At 36.0% G+C, this 20,664-nt stretch overlaps 1 long non-coding RNA gene and 1 pseudogene across 1 annotated transcript; both read right to left on the bottom strand.

Annotated features, from left to right (window-relative positions):
• Positions 1-4,437: 4,437 nt before the first annotated feature.
• LOC118199489 (uncharacterized) lies at positions 4,438-19,859 on the bottom strand. Its single transcript, XR_015043211.1, has 4 exons — positions 18,480-19,859; positions 17,026-17,102; positions 16,714-16,779; positions 4,438-4,890 (listed from the first exon to the last, which is right to left on the bottom strand). It is a non-coding gene; the product is annotated as an uncharacterized LOC118199489 (long non-coding RNA).
• LOC146995385 (uncharacterized) lies at positions 12,861-15,314 on the bottom strand (annotated as a pseudogene).
• Positions 19,860-20,664: the final 805 nt, after the last annotated feature.

Genomic DNA, 20,664 nt, shown 5'->3' with positions numbered 1-20,664 from the left:
CCAGTACCTTCGCGGGATTCGAAACTCGGACCGAAATACTGGTGTTCAGCTACTTTACCGCTTCGTGCCTCATTTCAGAGCGGATTCGCTATATATGAAACAGAGTAATGTGCTGTTACCGTATTTAGCAGCCTGCCTTTTTCCTTGACCTACCATAAAAAAATAAAATAGCAAAATTACAACAGCGTCTCTAAAAAGATGCTTTGCTATATTCTCATTAAATCTTTATCATTCTGCGCTACTAAAAACGAAGTACGATTATTTCAAATTCAAAATTTTATAACATTACTTTACAGAAAGCGATCTCATGTCTTCTAAAAATAAAACCCAACATCTGTTTCTACTCAAGCGCTTACTTTCTAGACAAAGTAATTTCAGTGTAACGTACGTTCAGTTTTATCTAACTTTGAACGGAAAAAAAAAAAAAAAAACTATGTACATAACAGGCAAAGATATTAACAGCACATAAATTTACTCAATTATATTGGATTACCAGAGGCGAAAAAAATAATTCGATGAGATAATTCTCTGAGAATTCATAAACGCTAAATTAAGAATAAATTTTATAAAATGTTTACTAATGAATACATGTATTTGCATAGTAAGTTTCCTTTTTTAAAAAATTTTTCATCTTTATCACGTTTATCGGAGTGTCGTATTTAACTTCACAATTATGCTCCGAAATTTCATTGCTGTAGATTGGATTATTACCAATATATAATTCTACTAGTAACCAGAGCCAGTATTAGAGGTTTTTGCTGCTCACTACAATATCTGTGGCTCTTACTTCTGCCACGCGCCGCCAGTGTCTGAGTGGTTAAGAATATTGATTACTGGAAGTTCGACCTGGTTTCGGTTCGATCCCAGGCGAACCAGCTGGCTGCATGGTTTGTTTTCCTGTTGTGCAACATGAATACGACCCAGTTTCCTTCAGCAATTAGGCTCACCCGCGGCCGAGCGGTTAAATCGCTGAACACTGGTAGTTCCGACCTGGGTTCGAATCAAGGCGAACGGGCTGGCTACATGGGCGTTTTTATAATCTTCCCCGTGTGTAACGTGTATGGGGAGCTTTGCTATAAACTAAACTAAGCCTTCAGAAACTTCCTCCACGAAAGCATCTGCTATCTGCCACCTCGTGGCTTTGCTATATTCAAAGAGCCTAACCCAATTCTAGCACTCAGTTCCTCTCTAAATTCTAGCGGGCGAGCGCTAAAGTCTCCTATTACTGGTAGTTCAACCTCGGCACATTATCTGAGTTCAGCTTTGAATGAAAACAACATAAAGTGTTATAATGAACGATTAGTTTAAAGATTTCACTTGATACTGAAATGCACAAAATCAAATTGCGTTTCTACATATCAGATTTATAAAGTACAGCTGATAATTGTAGGAATATCAGGTTCATAAAGAACAGTTGATTAATACATGAGAAGTGGGAAGGAATTCATAAATTACAGAATTTAATGGTTGTAACGAAAATTTTAAGCACGAACGTTCTTCATAAAGTTATGAAAAAAAAAAAGCAGTCAGTACCTTTAGTGCGGATAGTAATCACTACCAAAAATCTATGCTTTTCTGCCAATTTTTTGGTAGTTTTTCAAAACCTTCGGCACGGAAACTTGGTGGCCCGAGTCCAAACACAGGTCAACCTCATTTCGGACGTCTTGTGCAGAAGTGAAGATAGGACCAGCAAGATGTAGCTGAAAGTCCGAACGTGCGATGTCGGGGTTATACGGTGGATGTGGTGAAAAATCCCTTTCGAGTCCGTACAGAGGCCAGCCGGTGAATGCAGACACGTATGGTATTATCTTGATGGAACGTTACCTTTCTGCGCCGGAACTCAATTCGACTCTTTTCCTTGATAGCAGCGTCAACATGCACTAGCATCTCGTTGTATCCTTTACTGTCAAGGGTTTTACCTTTTTCCATATACTATTTGTGATTAATACCACGGCAATCCCACCAAATACAAAAGAATGATCTTTTTGTTAGTCAAATTACGCTTTACGATGCTGCCGACGGACTCACGGGCGCAGATCAACTAAATTTTTGGCCTATGTTGTTGAAATAAATTTATTTTTCAACACAAGTGACTATCCAGATCACCAGATCCAAAGCATGATCTTTTTAGTCAAATTACGCTTTGCGACGCTGCCGACAGGCTCACCGGGCGCAGACCAGCTCCCTTTTCGACCTATATTGTTTGTGTAAACTTGTCTAACTTTGAAAGAAAAAAAAAAAAAAAAAAAAAAAAAAAAAACTATGTATATAACACGCAAAGATATTACAGAACATAAATTTACTCAATTTTATTGGATTACCAAAGGAGGAAAAAATACTCAGATAACTCTCTTAGAATTCTTAAACGCTGAATTAAGAATAAATTTTATAAAATGTTTACTAATAAATACAAGTATTTTAAATAATAAATTTTTCCATCTCTACATATACCACGTTTATCGGAGTGTCGCATTTGACTTTACAATTAAGCTCCGAAATTTCCTTGCTGTAGATTGGATGATTACCAATATACTTACAATCCTACTAGTAACCAGGGCCACTATTAGGGACTTTTGCTACTCAGTACATTATCTGTGGCTCCTACCACACGCCACCAGTGGCCGAGTGGTTAAAACTACTGAATACTGGAAGTTCGAACTGGTTTGGGTTCGATGCCAGACGAATCAGCTGGTTGCATTGTTTGTTTTCACCGTGTCTAACATGAATACAAGCCAGTTCCCTTCAGCAATTAAGCCCTCCCGCGGTAGAGGAATTAAATCGCTGAACACTGGTAGTTTCGACCTGGATTCGAATCAAGGCTAACGGGCCGGCTGCATGAACGTTTTCATAATTTTCTGTATGTGTAACGTGTATGGGTTGTCAATTTCTCTAAGAAAGTTCAACATGAAGGCATCCTACTGTGCTTTGCCATAATAACCTAATCTAAGCCTTCAGAAAATGACTCCACGAAGGCCTGCCATCTTAAGAAGGTAACCCTCGTGGCTTTGCTACATTCAAAGAGCCTAACGCAATTCTAGCAAGCGAGCCGCCGAACACTGGTAGTTCATCCGGAGTTCAAGCCTCGATAACGAGTTGGATGCATGACCGATTTTGGTGTTTTCCAAATTCACCTGCTTTGGCGTAATCAAACTCTATAATTCTAAACAAACTGACGTTCGGTTCGGCTCCAACGGCTCTAGCACCACGTTCCAAATTATAACTACAGTTCAACAAATAAATGTCTGGCGTATACATTCGAATAACCTAAGTAAAAAAAAAAAAAAGGGCTTTTTAATTTCTTCCACAACCAAGCATGCATGCACATAAAGCGAATAAAGAAAAACTTATGGAGTGCAATAGGGTTTTAATCCATAACATATTTAGTTAGTGATCGCCATCATTGGGAGCTATAAATATGCTATATTGACGGGAAGGAGAAAATTTTACTTCCTGAGTAAGCTAATTCAGAACTAGTCATTATTTCATCTGTCATCTTAAATTTAGGATGTCAAATTACGTGACTAACAAAAACCTAGTATTTATATGAAGCTTGATAAAAATCAAAGTTTTGAAGACGGTATATGTGATCATGTTCGGTTGATTACCATTATGATCAGCAAATAACAACAGCAATTTACTGATGTCTTTCTTATCTTTATATTCAGATGTAGTTTTCAGGGCAACTAGAGAAAATTTATTAATTACTTTTATTATTTTTGATACTTTATACGTACGAAGATACATACTTGTAGGAAGAGAGATATAAATATCATATTCGAACAAATAAAAATAAATCGTGACGTGAAGACGTGAAATATGGCTTCTGATTGCTTTTCAAATTTTTACCATATTAGTAACGATATAATCGAATAATCTTTCAAAGATTATTGTTTACCGATTTTAGGTAACAACTAGAAAACATTTTTTCGAACTTATCCTCAAACAAGTTTGCTATTGGTAATGAATACTGTTGTATCATGAATCAGGTACGGCGCTATGCATTTTGCTGACTTTGTACGCAATAAATTCTGTTGTCAAGTGCCCTTCCCACAAAATTCTAAAATTTTATTGCTTGATGCTTCGCTGAATTTTACAATTTTGCTGTACCTAAATTCTGCCGTACCGGCAGTAATCATGATTTCAAATTCCCCCTCCCCGAGATTTACTGTGTTATCTGAAAAACAGCTCACAAGTTGCTAAAAATAGCTATAAAACTGGTTCCACAGCTTTTAGCAACGGCCTCCCGTTGTGCGTTTGGAAACTCAGCTTTTGAAAGAAAAGGAAGGGGAATAATTTCTCTCTGACTACAGTATAGATGAGGTCCGTGACTTTGTTTGAGCTACTGCAGAATGTTCTGAACTACACTTTTTTCTGTTTCGGCAACATTCATCTTGAGAATTCAACACTTGTTCATTAGCCCTTAGTAACTGACAGAAATGCTTTTAGAAAGTAGTGGGTTCATTGATACCAACAAAATGGTTGGTATCAATAAACTGGGGATACGTTAGTTTCAGTTGTTGGGTTCAAATGAACCTTTCAAATACTAAAAAAGTCCTTTTGCATAATCGAAAGAATTTCATCTGAGAATAATTTTTCTACTTAAAAATGAGTTTTGCAGTACTTTTTAAATACTACTTGTATTTTTATTTTCGAAAATTTTCATAAATATTGTAATTAATTATTTCCAATTTTAATAACTCGCAGAAAAAACACAATTTTCAAGAAATTTTTTTATTATGGTTATTCAAACTTATACTAATATACAGCATCTTTTATATTCCTTATACATTTGACACTGCATGCTTCAACCTGCATCTAAGTTTCTCTTCCTTAGTAACTCCTGACCCAGAGACGTCTCAATGAAAGCCAAATCATGCACAAAATTTTCACCTGAAAAAAAAAAAAAAAAAAAAAAAAGAAAATGATAAAATATTTTTAACACCATATTCTCGACCCCCCCCAAAAAAAAGAAATTGCAAGAAATACAAATTTCTAACAGAAAAATGCATTTTCAAACAGCTTAAATTGTTTCACAAATTAATAATGCAGATAGCAAATGTAACATATGGCACTATTGCCACTCAGTGCAATCTCTGCATATCCTAAATTCTGCTGGCTGATGTCTTCGTAAGTTCTGAACATTTTTTTGCCTCTAAATTCTGCTGCTCAGTGCCCTCTGCTAAATTATAAAATTTTGCTATGCACTATTCTCTAAATTCTAAAAATTTTGACTACCACTGGTTGCACAGGCCCTGATCAAAGCAAAGAGGCAAGATGCTACCTGCTATTGATAAACTGCCTTATAAATACCACAAATCTAAATAAATATCAGTTTTATTTCCAAAACAGAATTATCTCACAGCTAAAGCATTGCCTTTGCAGAAAATCTTCTAAATGGAAATAGAATTGCATCCACATTACATGTGCAGAATCCCAATAATTCATTATAAACAGTTCCAAACCATAGTTAGGCTTAGAACTCACAACAGTATTCTTCTTGGAAGTCTTCCTAAGGAAATGGTAGTATATTCAGGGAACATGTGGGCAAAATCATGACAGTATATCACAAGCCTAATTCTTGACCATACATACTAGAAAGATCACAGAAATCCCTCACAGGAAGCTAGATTCATATAACAAAATTTCATGCAACATATGGCATATGGGAAAAAGCAAGGACATTATAATCACTAGCATAGTTTATACCCAAATGAGTTGCAGATGGTGCACTATGTGCTCACAGCTGATTATCACTAATGCAGATATATATTTACTAATATTTAGAAGATGATGTCAGAGGAATGATGAAGTATAGCAAAATATACAAAACATTAGTCCTTAAATCCAACACATTTTCTGATTTTCATACCATCTAGAATAACAGATTTGACGTTAGGTACAGTATCAGAATTTTGGGTACATGAAATGTGAAATGGTTTTTTATTTTCAGTCACTGTTTCTAGTAATTTGTTCGAAAGTAACAAATAAGCTGGTTTCAGTCTATCAATGAAATGTTAACTTGTCTGTCCTTAATTAAGACTCGGAAATATTTATCATATTTTTTCACCACAAAAAAATGGTCCCTCAATAAGCAAATTCAAGTGCCTTTTTCACACGATCAGTTCTCACAAACACATGAGAACATGATCTCAAGTCTTTATGCATAAATATTTTATGTTTGTTAGCAGTTGATAAACTGGTGCTGATCCATAAAAGACAGTAAATTTGTTACAAATGGTTCAGGTTTAGTTTTAGTGGTAGGTAGTCGAAAAACTCACATGGTAACTTTATTTGCATAAAATATACCATTTGAGCTACAGAGTGATTAGTATCAGGACATATTGCAACTCTGAATCCTAGAAGGATTTCTGTCCATCTGATGTTGCTGTGAGCCTTTATTGCATTTTTTTAAGTTCTGAGAAACTGCTCAATTTTCCCACTGCAATGTGGGTGGTATGGAGTGGAACGTAAAACTTTAGCACCACATACTTTTGCAAGGCTCTTGAAAGGCTGCGACTCAAACTGTCTTTCTTGATCTGAGATTATGGAACTAGGCACAACAAATCTGCTAATCCAATGATTGTAAAATGCTTTGACAACCATTTCTCTTGTGATATCTGGTAAAGAAACTACTTCTCCCTAACAGGAAAAATGGTCAATAAATGTCAGATAATACGTCCTACCAGCAGATGGTGGTAATGGCCCAATCAGGTCAACTTGCACAATACTTAATCTAGCATGAGGTGCTTGGAACTCGGCTATTTTAGATTTTGTATGCCTGTTGACTTTGCTCCTTTGACAATTAACAGTACTTTAAGTCTATTCGTGAATTTCTTTCTAGATAAATTTTTCAGTCATCTCGTTGACAGTTGTCCTGATACCAGAGGAGCAAAATTATGAATTTGATGAAACATTTGTTGTCTAAATTGCTTTGAAATAAAAGGCCTGATACTGGTTGTTGAGCTGTCACATCTTAATGTTTTCCAAAATGCTAATGTAGATGATTTAAATTTCAGTGAAGCACTACCTGTCATTAAATGTTGCAATTCTTCATTATATTCTTGAGCATCTGCTACTGCTTCATAGCCAGTAACTGAGACTACTTCAACTGCAACTAAATTTTCTTTGGCATCAATATGCTGAATATCAGTTGAAAATTCCGATATATACTGAAGTTGGTGTTGTTGTCTGGGTTATGCCTTCCCATTCTTTTGCTTCTATGCATATGACAGTGGCTTGTGATCAGTAAGTATGATGAATTTGCGTCCTTCCGATACATGTTTAAAATGCTTGACAGAAAGATATATTCCTAAGAATTCTCTGTCATAGGTACTATAAACCTTCTGTGCATTATTTAATGTTTTAGAGTAGAACACAATAGGTTTTCAGTCTTGTTCTTGTTCTTCCAATTGCTGCAATACTGATCCTATAGGAAAGTCTGATGCATCTGCACACAAAGGGTAATCCATTGGGAAACACAAAAGGGCACCATTGACTAAATCAGATTTGCACTTCTCAAACTGGTAAATTCCTTCATCTGTGCAGGCCTACCAGCGGCAGAGCGGTAAAATCGCTGAACACTAGTAGTTCGGTCCGAGGTTCGAATCCCGCGAACGGACTGGCTGCATGGGCGTTTTCGTGGTTTTCCCCATGTGTAACGTGTATATGAGCCAGTTTCCCTTAGAAAGTCCTCCACGAAGGCATCCCTTCTCTTAGGCAGATAGCCCTAGTGTGCTTTGCCATAATTAAATACACTAAACACCTTCATCTGTGCATAGAACTTTACAATGATCTTTTTTTTATCACCCTTTAACATTTCGTGTATGACTCCTTGAGTTTCTGCAGCATTTTTCAAAAAGCATCGATAAAATTTTATCATGCCTTTAAATGAACAAAGCTCATGTATTGTCGGTAATTTACATTGCAGATTACTTCAACCTTTTCTGGCAGCGAACAGGAACCTTCTGTAGTTATGAGGTAACCCATAACTTATGTTTAATATGTAATACATAATGTAATATCCCACCACATTACCCATTTCCAATTCTCAGATGTCCAGTGTCTTTTCTCGACACCACTGAAAATGAAGTCTTGCATGTCGGCAGAACTGAGTGATTTTCTTACAGGCACCAAAACTATGCATTCCTATCCCTCTGCAATTCGCTGCGCATAGTTCTAGCTTAAATTTGTTGGGAAGAGCCTTGGTTGACGATTTGTGATAGTTGAATCCGTGTTCTGCCGTACAATTCATCGGAGATACCGCCGATCACTGTCTTTGAAAACTATGCTCGAACTGCAGTTACATTTTTTAGAGAAGGATTCGAAATCGATGCCCCCACTAAATGTGCACCAACAATAAGCCCCTTTTTCAAATGGTGAACGATCTGCCGCCTTTTTTTCCCCATTTTACTTCATTCATCATGAAAAGCACTCTTACACCTTACTTATACTGGCATTTTAACCAAGTATAATCCACATCATAGAAAAAATTTGAATATTTCATCCCTAGCATGCATTCAGATGAAAATCTGAAAGGTTTCTTATTGATTGGCCAGTGTGTGTATTATTATATTATGCAACATGAGGCAGCATTAACATGTGGAGCTGGGAAGGCTTCTAATGATCACCTTTCTCTCTTGTGAGAGCAGGATGCACTGAAATTTGATGTCCTTATTTTTTAGCATGGTTATGAGTTTTGTAGACAAGTGGATCATCCACGTTCAAGATATAAGCAATCATCTTTCCACGATACTCAATTTTGTATGTCTTCTTCTCAAATATCATTGTATGGATGTCCTTCCAGCGGAATCAGGAGTCCTGAATTGTGATAGGATTAATGCAAGCCACTTGTTTGGTGTAGCAGAATCTATCTTGATTCTCCTGGGTTGCATCGTTGTCAGTGTACATGTCAGGCTGGGTAAGTAAGTAAGTTTTAGGCTTCCCTGCTCCGTGAACTAAATCACACTGCAGGCCTACTCCCCCTTTGGGCACGTCGTGGAGGTTCAACCTCCACTATTATCCTCCAAGGGAGCAGCGCACCACCTGGATAAGACACCAGGCAGCACCGGTCGTCTAATGCTCCTACCAGTCGCTTGGGCGAGCCCGTCACAGCGGGACATTACCCAGCGAACCTGGGGGAAAACCTCCGGGCTACTAGTACCATGCCGCGCTAGGACGTGCCAGACTCCGAGGCCGGCCAATAAGTGACCTTTCCCAGAGCCTTCAGAACCACTAAGTTCATAAATTTTATACCCCCGTGGCCGAGACTGCCTAGGTACAGATCCTAGCCAGTAGCTTCGCAGAGTTCTCTACATCAACCCCCGGGGGGGATGTCAGGCTGGGTACTGGCATTTCTATTTCCATCAGCTTTTTTGCAGCATCAAAAATCTTCATTCTCATGTTAGCAGACACTTTCCTTACTCTTTCTGGCTGGTGACAAATAGTTTTATTTCTTCTTGGCTCATTGCCAGAATCTGAACTTCCGCCGATCGGCTTATAGCAGCTATCATCATTTAAATTTTCTTGCCTGCGGGGTCACCAGATTTTATGACTTTCATCATCCCCAGGTTGCTGTTCAATGCTATCCGCTTGCTTTGAAGAGTTTGGAAACTTTCATCTCTGGATGCTCATTTTTGCTTCTGCAGGAAATCGTTATGAGCAAGCATTTTAAGGTGTTTGAAGAAATCAAGGTCACATTCTTCAGCAGCAGTGAGAGGAATCACTACTTTCGAATATATATTCCAAGTTTGTGATCTCAGAAACAATAAACTGGAAAAAATTGCTCATTAATAATGCAGAAATCAGTAAAAAATTCAATAAAACCATATGGCACGCTAGGCCTTCCTACAGTGCTCCTAACTGAAGTTGGCGCACCAAACTACTATAGCAGTATCAGGCGAAACACAAAGCGAGGGGAACTAGCAACTTAACGCTCACTGTCTCGGAGTCCTCTCCGCAAACGATATCTATACCCTCTTAAGTAATGTCCTTGCCTTATAAAGCACATGTTGTAGCATACAGGAAAGTCCCTCATGTCCAATAGAATTCCTGTAAATCCAACGTATCTTTTTGCTTTATAAAGCACTTGTTGTAGCATACAACCAATGTCCAATAGAATTCCTGTAAATAAAACGTGTCTTTTTACTCAGTACAATTGTAATTTCACTTTCGATGCCAAGTTATTAATTTCCAATACTTTCAAAAATTTCTAAAGCCTATCAGAATACACAATGTAAATAATTGTATTGGAGATCTTTCTTTGTGGAGCTTTTCTTTGGAGAACTGGAGTTATACTGAAATTACTGATGAATGAAACCAAAATATTTCATTGCAGACAATGTTTACATTGAAAAGTATAACACTTGGTGCAGAAAATGCTCACAACAAGTTAGCAGCTATAAATGAAAGCACACAGGAATATTTGGAAGCATAACTGGATGAGGAAACATTCGGAAAGAGATATCTCCTGCAATGGGAATGAGCACAGGGTATGTAATCTTCAAAAGTTGATTACTGAAATAAGGCAGAGTTCATCAGATACATTTTTTTACAGAAACAGTGACTTTGTGGAGGTCATTACAGAAATGTGGTTATACTTAAATTACTGATGAATAAAACCAAAATACTTCATTGTAGGCACTCTTTACTCTGAGAAAAACATGGTGCAGAAAATGTTCAAGTTAGCAGCTACGGGAAAAGCACACAGGAATATTTAGAAGCAGAAGTGGATGACAAAACATTTGGAAATGAGATCAATTTAATTTTCTGCAATGGCAGTGCAGCACTGGAGATGCTCTCTTCAAACATTGATTACTGAATTATGGTACAGTTATCAGACACATTTTTCTACAGAAGCAGTGACTTTGTGGAGGTCTTTCTTGGAGAAATGGAGTTATACTGGAATTACAGAAGAATGAAACCAAAATACTTCACTGCAGGCATTGTTTTACATTGTGAAGTATAACACGTGGTGAAGAAAATGTTCACATGTTAGCAGCTATGGAGAAAGCACACAGGAATATTTAGAAGCAGAAGTGGATGTGGAAACATTCGGAAAAGAGATCAATTTAATTTTCAGCAATCGCGTGCAGCACTGGAGATGCTCTCTTCAAACATTGATTACTGAATTATGGTACAGTTATCAGACACATTTTTCTACAGAAGCAGTGACTGTGGAGGTCTTCCTTGGAGAAATGGAGTTATACTGGAATTACAGAAGAATGAAACCAAAATACTTCACTGCAGGCATTGTTTTACATTGTGAAGTATAACACGTAGTGCAGAAAATGTTCAAATGTTAGCAGCTATGGAGAAAGCACACAGGAATATTTAGAAGCAGAAGTGGACGTGGAAACATTCGGAAACGAGATCAGTTTAATTTTCAGCAATCGCACTGCAGCACAGGAGATGCTATCTTCAAAAATTGATTACTGAATTAAGGCAGAGTTCATCAGACATATATTTATTTCTTGTATTCAAATTAAGTATATGTAGATGTACATCACTTAATGGCTATCACTGTTTACAAGCAGGTGTATACAGTATGGTGGAGAAAATGTTCACAAAAAGTTAGCAGCTGCACAGAAAATATACAGGAATGTTTAGAGAACAAGCATATCAGGCCACATGAGTACTAGAACAAATTCAGAAAAGAAAAGATTTTCATTTTCTGCAACGGTAGGGCAAAAGAAACGATGCTATCTTTAATAATTAGTGGCAGTGCAGCACAGGAGACTATCTTCAAAAAATGACTGCTGAATTATGGCAGAGTTTATCAGACTTGTTTTGCTTTCTACAGAGGCAGTGACTTTATGGAGGTTTTCTTTACAGACATGTGGTTATTCAGAAGTTACTGATGATTGAAACCGAAAAACATCATTGTAGGTATTGTTTACATAGCGAAGTATAACATGTGGCGCAGAAAATGTTCACAAGTTAGCAGCTATGGATCAAAGCACACAAGAATACTTAGAAACAGAAGTGGATTCGGAAACGAGATGACTTTAATTTGCTGCAATAGCAGTGCAGCACAGAAGATGTAATCTTCAAAAATTGATTACTGAATTGTCAGAATTCATCAGGCTTACTTTTCTACAGAAGCAGTGACTTTGTGGAGGTTTTCCTTGGAGAAATGGACTTATATTGGAATTACACATGATTCAAACCAAAATACTTCTTTACCGCAATTATTTAAGTTCAGAGGTATAACATGTTGTGCAGAAAATATTCTCAACAAGTTATCAGCTATGGATCAAAGCACACAAGAATACTTAGAAACAGAAGTGCATGAGGAAACATTCAGAAAAGAGATGACTTTAATTTTTTCCAATGTTAGTGCAGCACAGGTGATGCTATTTTAAAAAATTATTTATTGAATTATGACAGAGGTCATCAAACTTATTTTCTTTTTCACAGAAACTGTGACTTTATGGAAGTCTTCTTTGCATAAATGTAGTTTTACCAAAGTTACTGATGATTAAAACCAAAATATATGATTGCACGCATTATTTACATTGCAAAATATAACATGTGGTGCAGAAAATGTTCACAACAAGTTAGCAGCTATAAATGAAAGCACACAGGAATATTTAGAATGAGAAGTGGATGATGAAACATTCAGAAAAGAGATGCAATGGCAGTGCAGCACAGGAGATTCTAGCTTCAAGTATTGATTACAGAATTATGGCAGAATTGATCAGACGTATCTATTACTGAAAGCAGAGACTTTTTGAACATATTTTTTTAGAGAAATGGGGTAATATTCTAATTAGGTATGGATTTAATCATAATGCTTTGTTGCAGGCATAGTTTTTATTCAGACGTAGAAAATGTTACGGTGTGCTGGCTTGGCTTGTTACTGATTACAAATCAAAAATAACTTTTGGTTTCCTGATTCTTTTCTCTCCTGCATTCTTTCTAGGAGATGAAATAATTTTATCTGCTTCTGAAATTTCAATTTCTCTTTTTTCTTGTGTTTGTTTTACAGAAGCAGTGGCCTGTTTTTGTTTCTCATTCTGTGCTCTAGCATCAACAATATACTTCGGTTCTCTAAGAGACATTTTTCTTGGTGCTCTTGGATCAACAAGCTCAGGAAGAATACAATTCACGTAAAATTTTTCGAGTTTTGGAACTAAACTGATCCAGAAAGTTTTGTCTTCGGGTATTCTTAATGTGATTGCATCTTCTCTGCACCATATATATATAAATCACACCAATTCCTCTCTGTTATGGATAACTGCCCTTGAATTTGAAAATAATATTTGTGGCTTTTCGGTAAATAAAGATTATTATCAGCATCCATCCGAAGACCAACAGAATTAGGCTTGCTGAAAAAGTCTGACAAGTCTGCTGAGAATCTGGCTGTATAAGGACATTTTATTTCAAGTAATCCATCTTCGTCTATCAATCCATCTGGCGAAGTACAAAGAAAGGGATATTTAGGATCAATAAAAAGGCCACAACGTCTGATGTTTTTTCCCATGTGCTTTTCCTTGTATTGATTTAAGGCTACTGCTTCGTTAGCCAAGCCATACTTTAATGCTTTAGTTGAAACGTTATCATTATATATGATACGTTTCACTAAAGCAGCACTGAGTGTTGTTGGACGCCTATCAGCAACATCTTTGAAAAAGGATGATGATATTCTTCTTGATCTTTCGTGACGCCATCTTTCAGATGATGACTGTCCACGTGTTACGGCCTCAAGAAAATCTTTTTTTTGGAACTTCAATTGATATAAAAAAATTTTTAGCTGCCAATTCATATGCTTCGTCTGATAGGTCTGGTTTCTCAGGAAAATCACCATAAGAAATATCCCCACCTTGCTGAATATGTCCTGCTTTCCTCATATTTCTCTTTTTCTTCTCAGTGTCAAAAAGTCTACGTCTCTCAAGACGTTTTACATGGCGCTTATTTCTGGAAGCTAAGAATTTCAAAGTTGGAGTCCTGGGGCTACTTCCTGTTACAGCTTTTTGTGCATTTTTTTGCCACTGCTGTGCTGGATTTTGATAGGCCATGACAGCAATACTCGCATGCCTGTTCATGCCACCAGCTTTGGAAAAATCAACTCTTTTTCCACCAGATGTTTTACACAGTTGACTCATGAAGCTTTCAGCAGGATTATTTGTGGCATTCCAAATAGAAGTACTGCTACACGATATCAGTACTCTTCCCACTTCTGCTTCAATAGCTTGCAACATACCCGAGGAAAAAATTTCATTGTATGTGCTGTCCAACTCTGCACCTTTCTTGGCACAAAAAGCACTACAAGCATCATGCTTGCCAAATACATGATGTGGCCCATTTCTCAAGTCAGATACTAATGCATCAATAGCTTCTTGTGTGTGCTGATAATGGCTAGGTAAAGCATGAGCTTTTATAGCTACTCTAGCACCTCTGACTAACAGTGGCATTTTAATTTTCAGCAATTTACGGGCAGCAATTCCTTTAGCCCCGGAGAAGCGCTCAGTATTTTTCTGAAGTTTCTCAAGAGCTCTGCGATATCTTCGAACAGCATGGTTAGCACATTCTACTTTGATCACCCGTCCTCCATATGAAACGCTTTCTTTCACTTTGGCCATTGTGTTAGCATCTCCATCTCCAACAAGTCGAGTACAACGTATTTTGTGAACACACTGGAGATAATTCAGACCTTCCACAATGGCACTGCTTTCCATACCTGTAGAAGGCCCATTCCAATTTCGCCAACAAAGGTGCACTTTATTTGGCATCTTGCCATCTTCAATAGCACTGCATATAAGGCACACTTTGTTGCGAATTCCAACAAACAAAATTTTCTGGGTGACCATTCCTATAATAACAGATATGCCACTTGAAGCATTGTAACCATGCCCATAGCTTCTTTTACACCAACCTCCATCAACAATGACAGTTATACAGTGATAACCATCATTATCTTTATCATTGCGAAGTTCTGCCTGCCTTTTCTCCTCTTCTATAGCAGCACACATAGTTTCCTGTGCACATCCCTGTATTGTTTTGCCAGTAGTTCGCTCACAAGAAGCAAAGGTCGAGTTGCTCATATACGGAATTTCCATGATGCTAAACTTTTCCTCCTCTTGTGAAAATCCACTGCCAGTAGATAACGCACCTAATACCGCAAGCTGATTTAGGCTGCTTTTCTCCATATCAGAACAAATTGTTGCCATTTCCCCACATAAAATTTTATCACATACATAGTTATATGTAGTGACAAGACCACGTCGAATCACTTTGTTAAAAATAAATGATCCTCCAAATTTACAATTTAGGGAATGTTGCTCTAATGTCCTAGCCTGCACTATTACAAAAGACATATTGCAAATTGTTCTGCCAGATGGTAATGGATTTGCCTTTCGTCGATCTTCCCTTTCGATAATTAAAGGTGAATCAGGACACAGAAATTCATCACTAAGGTTCTCCTGAAGAGGCTCAGACTCCAAGCTAATATATATATATATATATATACACACAATATATATACATATATATAATTAATATATATAAATATTACAAATTAGGTTTAAATTTGGCTTATTTGATGACAGCAAAGCACTTGATCTAAGAGGAGGGATGCTTTCATGGAGGACTTTCTAAGGGAAATGGCTCATATACACGGGGAAAACCATGAAGAGGGGCAAGAATAACTCTTTCATGGTGGATAACTCAGTTACCAAATGGCTTTCTAAGGCTCTATTCAAGCCGTTGTATAAATGTCATAATTCCCAACTAACAACGCTTTGTAGTCAGACCTTGCTATGTCACAAAAACTAGTTTGGGCATTAAGCTTGAAGTTTTCAACTTTGTGCCGACTTGATATAAGAGTCGGCCAATCAGAGCATATACATAAAACCTATTGAGAGAGAAAGCTGTAGACACATACATGCATGCACAAATTTAGCTTCTCTAATTGGCTATGGCTTAGACCCTCTCTCGCAGGTGTGAATGGAACTCCCACATTTTGTGCCTTATGATTATGCGTCTATGACATTTATACCATCATGTGAACGGAGCCTTAGGATGGCATACTAAGAAGATGCACTGTCTTGTGGGGATAAGCAATTTATACTCCTAAGCCTAAAAAAAAACTTGGAAAAAAAGATCACGACTTAAATTTGTTGTCTAATTGCTCTAATTTGAGGCACATTACGAGAGGAAAGCAAAGGTAGTAATCAGAATTATTTAAAAAATTTTATCCTTATATTTTTCTTAAAAATTCTGTAAAATAATAAGATTTTTGGTTTTCCTCAAATAAATATATATGGAAAAAATAATAGCCACATAATCACAGATTTCATTTTGTTATATTTTATTAACAAAATTTAAATTATTAAAAATCTCTTTCATGAAGGGAACATAAAACATCATGAAAACAATGAAAAAGAAGCAATATTTAAAAAAGATAGTAGGCTTATTGATGAGGCTCCCATCAAAAGAATCAAACCCCAAAATATTTTCATTTGCTTCAGTGTCCCGTCTGAAAATTTCACCGATTTCAATGAATATATTTTTAAAAAAATCTTTTATTTTCAAGTTCTTTCATGCAAAACGTCCAAATTTGGTACAAATCAAATTCATCCCCCTCTTTTTGATAGCTACAATATTATATTTAACAGTTTTAATAGCTATCAGTATGTAAACAACATAATGTAACACCATAAAAGAAAAACATAAATGATGACATTTTAATTTTGGCATAGAGAAATACATATTTACCCCAAAAGAGAGCTTGTATTTCTACCTCCTACGTCAGAGTCAATAACTGAAATGTCCAGATCAGAACTGAGAAGAAAAGAACCATAATTAGTTTAATTAAGATACAATAACACACCGACCAAGTATTAATTTGAGAGTCAAGCAACAAAAATCAGCACCATATTTTGAAATATTCACTATTTGAAAATATAACGCTGATTTTGGTTGCTTGACTTCTAAATTAATACATAATTAGTTAACCATAATTAAGTAACTGTAAGAATTTCAATATCATGCACAGCTAATATCTATTTTAAAAATAAACCAACTTACCTCAGGAAAGCCTGGTTTGTCTTAGAACATTAGCTGTAACTTCTGGCGTAGAAAAGTCAAATTTTTCACTTCCGGACCTAAGAATGAAAGAAATAAACTGCTATAACATAATTAAAAAAAAAAAAAAAAAAAAAAAACATGAATAAATAAATAACACATAACAAATTTATTTAAGCATTAAGCAATGTATGACTACCACCCATCTCAGACAGTGCGACAGATATTGCTGTATACTGTTTCGCCATACCCTGTGTAGCTATTATATCATGCTGTATAACCACAGTTTAGAAAAATTACAAAATGTGTTATTTATATCTATCTAAAATGGTACATTACTACATGATTTGTAAGAATAAATTAGAGGGCTCTGCGAATGAAATTCCTTCCAATTAAAAAATGTAGGAATAAAGAAAATGCAGGAATTGCAAATGCAGAAATGAAAAAGGGATTATATTTTTTGCACAGAATCCAGATGACATATTTTTCAACATTTTAGAAATTTCAGTATTAATTTTAGGGGCATAAAGTATTAGGCCCCTAAAAGCAGAATATAGTTTTTAAATGTTCAGATAATCTTCCTATGAGAAGAATTCCTTTGAGAAGTACACATCTGAACCACAATTAAAAAACATGTACAAGAACAGAGCTGAGGACTTCTGTTTGCAGAAAGTCTGTCACATAACATATGAAAAGTTTCTTATTGGTAGATTTTTGATCAGACAGATATTTTATTGTTATACAGAGAAAGCATTCACTCCCTTTATACTGGAGATAATTCAATTTGGACAATGGCAAAAAGGCTAAGCAAGCCTGAGCGTATTGGTCCCATTCTTGGCACTAGTTTGGTTTACGCTCAAAATACACGGCAGATATTTTCTAATTACCTGCATCCCAATATCAATTCAATCCAGCTTTTGGTGGAATTTACCATTTGTGACATATTTTTCAAAAACTACACTTCACAACATGCATACATGACAAATACACAGAACCATAAATAAACAAGCAATAATATATATTTATATATAAATTTTACTAAATGATCATAAAATGTTCCAACGCTAAAAGAAAGTTTTAACATCCAAGTAAATGACATAATAAAAAAGAGCAAGTTGAACAGCGAGCACATGAATAAATGTGCATACACCTGTAAAAATGTACCATAGGTAACTGACAAAGCATTTCGTAGCAAACATATGACTATAAAATTTCCAATAATACATGTAATGATGGTGAATTCAATTTAGATCGCAAGAACATGCTCATACTTTTGAAAAGATTCAATTATTTCAGCAATTCCTTGTGAATTGGAATTTACCCTTTCAATATTTCCCAACAATTTAGTGTGAATGGAGGAATAAATTGTTATAACAGAATTGAACAATTATTAGCATCCCCTCATACACACACATACAAAAAAAAAAAAAAAAAAAAAAAAAAAAAAAAAAACTTACTTTGTAAAAAAATTATCCGGGCAATGATTCTCCTTTGACACAGATGCAGTTGTATCAATAATTTCTGACCTTCAATAAAAAAAATACGCATATTTTACTTCGGAATTAACTTACTACGAAATCATAAACACGGGGTAGTCGATATAAAGAATAAATTATTTCTCACCTTTCGAAAACATCCGCTTGTTCGGAATCTTCCACATCTCGGGAATTTAATTTCATATTTTTTTCTTGAGCTCGACGTTTACGCTGAATTCTGGATCTTTTATTAAAACCAGGATGTTTTTTCGGTCGTTCTTGATATTTTCGCATATTTTTTGCAAACTGACCACAGTACAAATAAATGTAAACAAAACGAGGGCGGAATAGCAATGCAATAGGGTTGCCGTAAACGTCATTCTGCTGACAGCTGACAATGTTTAGTGAAAACTGTGTATAAAAAAATATATGAAACGCTTCTAAATATTATTTAGAAAAAAATATGATTTATAACTGATATCAAAATCAATTACTTCGTGAATTTTTGCAGAAATAAGATTACAATGTTAAATTTTAACTCGTAGCGCCATCTATTGATGGCTTTCCAAACTACACATTAAAATTACGTATTTCAAACTAATTTTTTTAAAATATAATATTTAAGTAAATTTCATTTCAAACCTGATTCTAACATTGTGATTCGAAAACTGACCTATTGCTTTATATTTCTGCCAAATTTCACGCAACATAGTTTCTTAATTAGCGATTCTGCGTGTAAAAAAATTTTTAGTATTGTAATGCTGCTGTAGTAGACCACCTTAATGGCTTGCCCTTGTACTTGTTGTTGTTTCACCTCTGGAGCTTGTGCCTGCGGTATCTGCCGTGCCGGATCCTGCAAAAGATCTGTAAATATTTGCATTTTATTACGATCATAGTAGGGCTTGATTTGATCAATGTTTGCGGAGCAGGTTTCACCATTCTTGGCTTTTAACACTACTACAGCGTGAGTTATTTTTTCTATGACATATGGTCCTTCAAATCGTGGAAAACATTTGGCAGTTTTATCTTCTGGTGCTGAAGAAAGTGAATGCTTAATTTTTAATACTTCATCCCCTACTTTATAAGTTACTCCCCGTCCTTTCAAGTCATAATATAGCTTTTGTTTTCTCTGTGCTACTTCAGTATTCTTTTTTGCTTCTTTAATTAGTTTTTCTATATCACCCATTTTAAATTCTGGGGCTCTTTGTTGCACATAAAATAATTTATCTAACGGCGTTATAATCTTTCTGCCTAAAAATAACTCAGCAGGAGTTTTGCCCGTTGTATCATGTTTTGCGGTCCTAAGGGCGAAAGCAAATTCATTGACATAGTTATCCCAGCTTTTATGAAAATTTTTAACATAACTACGGATAATTTTCACTATATTTCTATTGACCCGTTCCGCTAAATTTGATTGCGGCCGATACGGGACCATTTTTAAATGACGTATGCCCAGTTTTTTGCACATGTCTTCAAATACATTACTTACAAATTGAGGACCATTATCCGATATAACTTTTAGGGGCGCCCCGTATTTTAAAATATATTTATTTAAAATAGAAACAGTAACTAATTTTGCGGAGGCTCGTTTTAAGGAAACAATTTCGGTCCACTTACTAAAATGATCAACCATAACAAGGAGATAGCGACTTTTATTTAACTGACTTTTTGGGAAAGGGCCCAATAAATCGATGCCAATTATTTCATTTGGAAATTCGGATTTAATACTATTTAGAAACCCGGCCAGCCGGAAATTAATATAATTAACTGCTTGGCATGTTGGGCAGGACTGGACATACGCCCTTGTTAACTTTTGCAGTTCAGGAAAAAAGACTGCCTTGCGTACGCGTTGGATAGTTTTTCGAATACCAGCATGAGAAGCTAAAGGGCTGTCATGGAGCTCCTGCAGGATATTTAATCTAAGACTAGCTGGGATAACAGGTCGAAATTCGTTGTTGGAATTCGGAGTTTTTGTATAGAATAATAGACCATCTATTAGTTCGTAATGGGCCGCCCTATTTCTTATCGCCACAATATCTTGGTGGCTAAAATTTTCAGGATCCTTTAAATACTCATAAATGCTTCCAAACTCAGGATCCTTACCCAGTTCGGTTATTACAGTTTCTCTAGAATTTATTGTACATGCTGTGAGCATTGCCACCTTTAC

Source organism: Stegodyphus dumicola, chromosome 9, assembly GCF_044657685.1.
Source record: "Stegodyphus dumicola isolate Sdum_Otavi_A_Nest chromosome 9, ASM4465768v1".
Classification (NCBI taxonomy): Eukaryota; Metazoa; Arthropoda; class Arachnida; order Araneae; family Eresidae; genus Stegodyphus; species Stegodyphus dumicola.
The sequence above is the reverse complement of the archived record's forward strand: the minus strand, read 5'-3'. Positions and strand labels throughout refer to the sequence as shown.